The 7617-nt window shown below is 35.6% G+C and overlaps 1 long non-coding RNA gene across 1 annotated transcript in view; it reads right to left on the minus strand.

Moving 5' to 3' along the window:
* The window catches only part of LOC109383833 (uncharacterized), a 4578-nt gene extending 2326 nt beyond the window's left edge, over window positions 1–2252 (minus strand). The window contains exons 1-2 of the long non-coding RNA XR_002124300.1: window positions 1399–2252; window positions 568–697 (exon numbers count right to left, since the gene is read on the minus strand). This is a non-coding gene — a long non-coding RNA (uncharacterized LOC109383833). The remainder of the gene's footprint in view (window positions 1–567; window positions 698–1398) is intronic.
* Window positions 2253–7617: the final 5365 nt, after the last annotated feature.

Genomic DNA, 7617 nt, shown 5'->3' on the forward strand with positions numbered 1-7617 from the left:
CTTTACTTTCATTCAAGATAATTGACTTCATATTAGCCACTAAGAAAAACTTAACAAATTCCAAGAAGCAGAAATATGTAATACAGATAGCATTCTCTGATCACATTGCAATAAAACTAGAAATTAATAACATCAGGAAAAGCCTGAAAATTAGAAAATAAAACACCTTATTTTAAACTCTTGCTACTGCAATAGTAGTCTGTAAACAAAAGCACCTGCATCCCTGGAGGCTTATAGAAATGCAGAGTCTCAGATGCACCAGACCTACTGAGTCAGAGTCTGCATTTTACAAAATACCAGGCACATTGCAAGTGCATTCATGTTTATCTATTGCTATGGACTGAATGTTTATGTCTCCTCAAAACTCATATGTTAGACTCTAATCCCCAATGTGATGGTATTTGAAGGTGGGGCCTTTGGGAGGTGATGGGGTCATGAGGGTGGGACTCTCACGAATGGAATCAGTGCCCTTAAAAGAGACCAGAGAGCTGGTTGACTCTCTTTCTGCCACCTGAGGATCCAAGGAGAAGTCAGCCACCTGCAAAGCAGAAGAGGGCCCTCACCAACCTGACCATGCTGGCACCCTGGCCTCAGATTTCCAGGTTCCAGAGCTGTGCGACATACAGTTCTGTTGTTGATAAGCCATCCAGTTTATGATATTTTGTTATAGCAGTTTGAGCTAAGACACTCATTAGATCTAGAAAATAATGATAATTAAAATAAACACCAGAACTATGGGTCAAAAACAGGGCAGAGCACAGAGAAAAATGCTAGCCTTAAATATTTATGTTACGAAAAATAAAACCAAAAAAATCAATGCATGAAATATTCAACTCAAAAAGTTAGGGAAAAACAAAATAAAGTAAAAGAAGAAGGAAGGACTTCATAACGGTAAAAGCAGACATCAGTTAAGTTAGAAAACCAGTAGAGTTAACAAATTAAAATCTATTAAATATTGATCAAATCTGTAATATACCTTCACAGCAACATCTAGATTAGTGTTTAACCAAACAACTGAGTACCGTAGCCTAGACAACTTGACACATAACATTAACCATCACACAAGTATTCACAAAACATGTCAGCCTTCCTTAAAACAAATGTCTTGAAGTTATTTTCTAGACATAAAACATAAAATTGAGAAAGCCTCGGTAAAAGGAATATTGGTGACACAGAAACGCATTAAAGAAAAGACCTGAAAACAGTTCATCTGTTTCTAGAACTGAATGGAAAAGCCAAAAATATTCTTGAAACAAAAGTACACTAATATTAAAAATAGTGTAGTAACTAATTTAGATACAAACCCCCAGATTATACTTGATTCTGAAGGTTGTTGGGAAAACATAATTTCAATAATTATTTCAAAACAAGAAATTAGCAACTATCAGTAATTCATACCTGATAAGAACTAACTCATGGTTCTTGACCCCTGACTGCACATTAGAGTCACCTTTAGAGCTTGTACACATCCCAATGTCCTGGTGGTACCCAAGACCAGTTTCATCAGCATCTCTTGGGATGAGGCCCAGTTACCAGTAGTGTTTAGAGCTCCTCAGGTGATTCCAAATCTGTTCTGCCAAGTTTGAGAGCCCCTGGCCTTGGCCTTTACCCTTTCTTATGTTTTTTGGGGAGAGGTATTTTACGTTAGCCTAAAATTTCAGTTATTTGCCCCTCTACCTTTCCCCTGAGTCTTCTTTTCAGTTATCCTTGGTTATTTGGTCACAATGTACAGATAACTGCTACTCAGGATACAGTTCAAGGACCAGAGGCCTCAATGTCTCTTAAGAGCTCATTGGGAATGTACCTGTTTCATGGCCCTGCCTTCCTAAGTGGACTTCTTGCCTCTTAATCTTTCCTTCTCCAAACTTAACAGAAATATCTGGGCAAGACACAAATCTGATTATGCCATAAAGTCCCTCAATAAGCAATCAGAAACTCCACGTGTCCTAAAAATCTAAGGCCCTGAAAATCGAATTCAGGGTCCTTAAAGGATTGTCCTCTTTACCTTGCTTGAAACTTTCTTCTCTGCCTCATTTTCCATCCTCCTAACTCCGGGTACATCAGACTGTTAGCCATTCACCAAATGGGATAGGCCTTTTCACACTCCAGTTTTGGGCTAATGTTTCCTGCAACTGTCAATGCCTCTTGCCCCATTTTCTCACTAATTCTTAGTCTCCCCTAAGGTTCAGTTTGGATGTCACATCTGCTGTGAAGCCTTCCCCAATCTCCCAGTCAAAAGGGATTTCTCTTCTTTCTTGTAGCTCTGGTTTCATTTAATCTCATGTGCTAACTTGTATGTTTTCTCTCCTAGATTGTTAATTTTTGGAGGGGAAGAACTATGCCCTTTAGCCCCTGATCCTCCAGTGAATGATTGTAGAACAAATGTTGTGGGTCACATTCCAAATGCTTGTAGGTGAATTCCTTCAGCAGGGTCAAGCCATCCCACATTCCATGGGTACTTCAGAGGGCAGGACCAGCCCATATTTTGTTTCAACAGTATTTATTGCAAAGTGTCTCTAACTGTGGCTTATTAAGCAATTCCTTGCTGTTTTATGGGAGTTCCACGCTCTCTCGTTATCATCATCTTTTATTCTCCACTGGTAGAGTGTTTGCCCTGCCCTGACACTTTCTTCATTTCACTTGCGTTAACACTTTCTTCCTGGGGGCCCAGTTTGTCCAAGTTGGACTCCCGGAATGAATCAATTTTCTAAGGTTGATGACTCAACTTCTTTTAAATCTGGGGACAATAGCAGAAGCTCAAATTAAATGTCTAAATAATTCCCCAGGAACTTTGCTTGGAGAGGAGGTATGGGATTTCAATGTCAACTGATGAAAACACCCATGCCTTTTGGCAGTTTCCAAAGAGAATATGGCTGTCTGCCTGCCTACAGTTGCACTCAAAAGGCAATTAAGGAACTAACAACAGAGCAAGGCTTTCTCTCCTTAGGAATCATACTAATCAGTCAAAGATTCCTGGAAGAACCTCTGTAGCCCAGGACTCTGACAAGGTAGCACACAAACCAAGCAGTCCCACTGTGACTGCCGGGTGCCTATTGCTTGGACTAAAGTTACCAAAAGTCAACAGACAGAGGTGACTCTGGAGGAGACAAAGCCCTAGATGAAAGCCATTGAAGAGGACAATATATTTTCCCCAATGCTTTTGCTTGTCTACATAACTTGATCCAGATATTCTACTCACATCATGCTCTCTCCTTCTTATAGACAAGTTGGTTATTAATGTAGTATAATGATGTTATTTTATTTGTACAGAGCCCCCAGGCCAAGTTCCCAAAAACTAGAGATCAGATTCTATGCTTGCCCCCTTAATCAAGCCCCCACCATGTTTTCCACCAAGCTGAGAGAATAACTAGAGACAGAAGAAGAGATGAGATCCAAGAAATAGAGACTCTAACTCAGGAGAAAGGCAAAGGGAATTTTAAAATGATAGTAATGAGAAGTCTCAGTTTTACAGCTGCTCATCAGGCCTAATGTGTTACCAACTCAAAGGAAAGGAGCATGGAGGTTCCAAGACGGTGTGTCTTCAAGAAGAAAAAACACCAGAAAATATATATTACTTGATGTGATTGATCTTTAGGAAAACCATTTTGAGAAACTATTGGAAGATATATAGAGTGAGCAAAAGGTAACAAGAACCCTAAGCAAATTAAAAGCAAAGCAATTATTAACTTCAGAAAAAACAAAAAGAAAAGAAACATTGTAGTAAGCTACAATGCTCAGCTGTGGATATTTGTATATGCATAACAATGTAAAAAGAGAATAACATTTAGAATGAAATAGTAATAATATGTTAAGAAAATAATAGGGAATATTAATTCAATGTTCTTGGTCAAAGACAGATCAAGTGGACAAAAATTAACTAATGATATAAAAACTTAAAATAACCAATAAGGTAGATATAGATGGAACTCTGTACACTAATAAAAGTGAGTACAACTTTTTGACAAGTGCACATAATCATTCATGATAAATGACTCCTTATTAGTCACTAAGAAGAAATTAATAAATTCCAAGAAGCAGAAATAATACAGATAGTATTCTCTGATCACATTGCAATAAAACTAGAAATTTATAACATCAGAAAAAGCCTGAAAATTAAAAAATAAAACACCTTATTTTAAATTTTTTTCTTTGATTAAAGTTTGTTGGGGTGACAATTGTTAGTAAAGTAACATAGGTTTCAGATGTACAATTCTGTAATACATCATCTATATACAACACTGTTTATTTTAAACTCTTGCTACTCAAATAGTAGTCTGTAAACAAAAGCACCTGCATCCCTGGAGGCTTATAGAAATGCAGTCTCAGATGCATCAGACCTACTGGTCAGGGTCTGCATTTTACAAAATACCCAGGGGCATTGCAAGTGCATTCATGTTTATCTATTGCTATGAACTGAATGTTTGTGTCTCCTCAAAACTCATATGTTAGAATCTAATCCCCAATGTGATGGTATTTGAAGGTGGGGCCTTTGGGAGGTGATGGGGTCATGAGGGTGGGACTCTCACGAATGGGATCAGTGCCCTTAAAAGAGGCCAGAGAGCTGGTTGACTCTCTTTCTGCCATCTGAGGATCCAAGGAGAAGTCAGCCACCTGCAAAGCAGAAGAGGGCCCTCACCAACCTGACCATGCTGGCACCCTGGCCTCAGATTTCCAGGCTCCAGAGCTGTGCGACATACAGTTCTGTTGTTGATCAGCCATTCGGTTTATGATATTTTGTTATGACAGCTTGAGCTAAGACACTCATTAGATCCAGAAAATAATGATAATTAAAATAAACACCAGAACTATGGGTCAAAAACAGGGCAGAGCACAGAGAAAAATGCTAGCCTTAAATATTTATATTAAGAAAAATAAAACCAAAAAAAATCAATGCATGAAATATTCAACTCAAAAAAGTTAGAGAAAAACAAAATAAAATAAAAGAAGGAGGAAGGTCTTCATAACAGTAAAAGCAGAAATGAGTAAGTTAGAAAACCAGTAGAATTAACAAATTAAAATCTATTTCTCATAAAAGAAAATATCAATAAAATAAATTGACAAGTAGAAGATTTAATAAAACAAAAAGGGAGGAAACACAAACACAAGATAAGAAAGGGCAAAAGATAACCTCAGCAACTGAGTAAATTTTTTCAGAATTCGGCTATTTGCACAATTCTATGCAAATAGATTTTAAGTATGCAAATCAAACTTTAAAACTTGAATAAAACAAATTATTTTCATGGAAAATATAATTTACTAAAACCAATCTCAAACACAAAGACCATATGAACCAAAAATGTACATCAATTTTTATTAAAGAAATAGAGAAACTTTTTAAAGAATAAACCTCCATCAACTCATAGAACACACCCTCAGGGCCAGATAGTTTTACGTAAGAATTTTACCAACCCTGTAAGGATTGATCATCACAATGCTATTTGAATTTATCTAGGACATAAGAAATGAGGAAATTGCAAATTATTTTTTATAAAATGAGTATAACTGACACCAAAACGTAGAATAAATTGTATAAGAAAAACTACACATTAATCTCACTTGCAAATATACATTCTAAAGTTTTAAATATAACAACAGTAATTAGAACCAAGAACTTCATTAAGAGAATAGTAGTACGACCAAGAAGGATTTATTCCAAAAATGCAAGGATGGTTTTATATTTTAATAAATTTTAGGAGAAAAAATTTTAAACATAGTAATGCTAAAAAGGCATTTGATCCATTCTAAAATTTAAAAGACCTTTAAAAAGAAATGAACAGATACTAAAATTAGAGATACAATAAGGATGCCCACTTCCATTTAACAACATACTGGAGGTGTTAGCCATTCCTATTGGACAAAGGAAAGGTACTGCCGATAGAAACACTGGAAAAGAGAAGGTTAAGTTTTCACTCTTTGTAGATGGTGTGACTTCTCATGGAAAATCAAGGAGAATTAGCTGCAAACCTCTATGAACAAAAAGAGGCCGCAGTAAATAAATAGGCTATAAAAATTAGTGTGTAGAAACCCAGAGCTTTCATATATAGCAACAGCCATGAGTTAGCAAATATGACAGATGATTTAGTTTATAGTAGAAACAGAAAATACAAACATCTAAATATAAATTTAATAAGAAATATGTAAAACTCATCTGAGGAAAACTTTAAATGCTCATGAAACACCCAACATAGACATAGATTCTCTATTGTAAGAATCTGTCTGCTGGTTTGAATAATTGACTACCCGATGTCTATGATGTCGAATCATGATCAGCATCCTCCCTTGCTGGTGATTTTTGGGATGGACGTATGACCCAATACTGGCCATTGGGATATGAACCAATATGTGCTGAAACAGGCAAAAGGTTTTCACTTTTAAAAGGAGACCCAAGAAAGATAAACACAGTCTCTTCCTTTCTCCAGATCTTGTCATATCTGGATAGATGCTATGCAACCACCCCAGGGCCAGGCTAAATGCAAAGCCAGCACAGCCAGGATGGCAAGGAGAGGCCTGGTAAGAACCAGGCTCCTTGATGACACTTGAGGCACTGATTATGCTGTGCTTGGAACTATCACCTGTGGACTCCCAGTTACATATGGCAATGTATTTCCTTCACATTTTAGTCCATTTAAAGCACGTTTTCCTGTTTCTTGCTGCCAAATCATTCTAGCTGGCACAATCTATCCTTTCTTCCCCAGAACCAAACTGTGTTTAATTACCGTTGCTTTATGAGGTTTTACTATATAGTGAGCTTGTCTGGGGTTGAGGGGCTAATTCCTCAACAGCTTTCTTAATTTCTTTTTTAAGTGATTTAACCAGATAATTCCTATTCCTATTGAGTTAATTAATCCTCACCATCTAAATTTCTTAATAAAATTTGTATTTCAATTATTTTCAAATTTGTTAGAAATCAAACAAGCATTTTATTATAATTTTTAAAACTTCTATATAAATTCTATTCCTTTTATTTTCTTTTTTTCATTTTGACTATGGGGTTTTTTATTAATTAGATTTTCCAGCAGCTCTCCCATTTTACTGATTCTTTTTAAAGGTACTTTCCTGGGATTCATTATATAGTCATGCCATCACTTTTCTGCTGCCGGTTTATTTATTTTTTGCTTTTATGATTTTAATTTATTTCTTTTTGATTCCTTGGCTACTTTTTTCTTGTCTTCATTTTTTAAGTTGAAATGTATTTTCTTGCATTCACTTTTAAAAATATAATCTATTCATTACTACAGATTACTTGAGAGCAACTTTATGACTACCCCATCATTTTTAATATGCATTATCCTGATTCTCATTATTTTTCAATTAGTTGTCTTCATTCCCTTGATTTCCTCTTTAATCTAATAATTATTCAAAGAAATATGCATAAAATTTGTTCTATCTTTTGTTATTAGTTTCTAGTTATGTTATACTTTTGTTTGAGAACATGGACTACATATATTTATCTTTCTGACTTATGAGTTGTTATTTTTTTACGGCTGATTATTTGAGATTTTTAACTTAAAAATACTCTGTGGTCATTTAGGAAGGAGGGACATGTTACAATGCAAATACAATATATTTTATAATACAAATGATAATTTTATAACACAAAGTTTGAAATAGTCATGA

Source organism: Hipposideros armiger, unplaced genomic scaffold (assembly GCF_001890085.2).
Source record: "Hipposideros armiger isolate ML-2016 unplaced genomic scaffold, ASM189008v1 scaffold_89, whole genome shotgun sequence".
Lineage (NCBI taxonomy): Eukaryota > Metazoa > Chordata > Mammalia > Chiroptera > Hipposideridae > Hipposideros > Hipposideros armiger.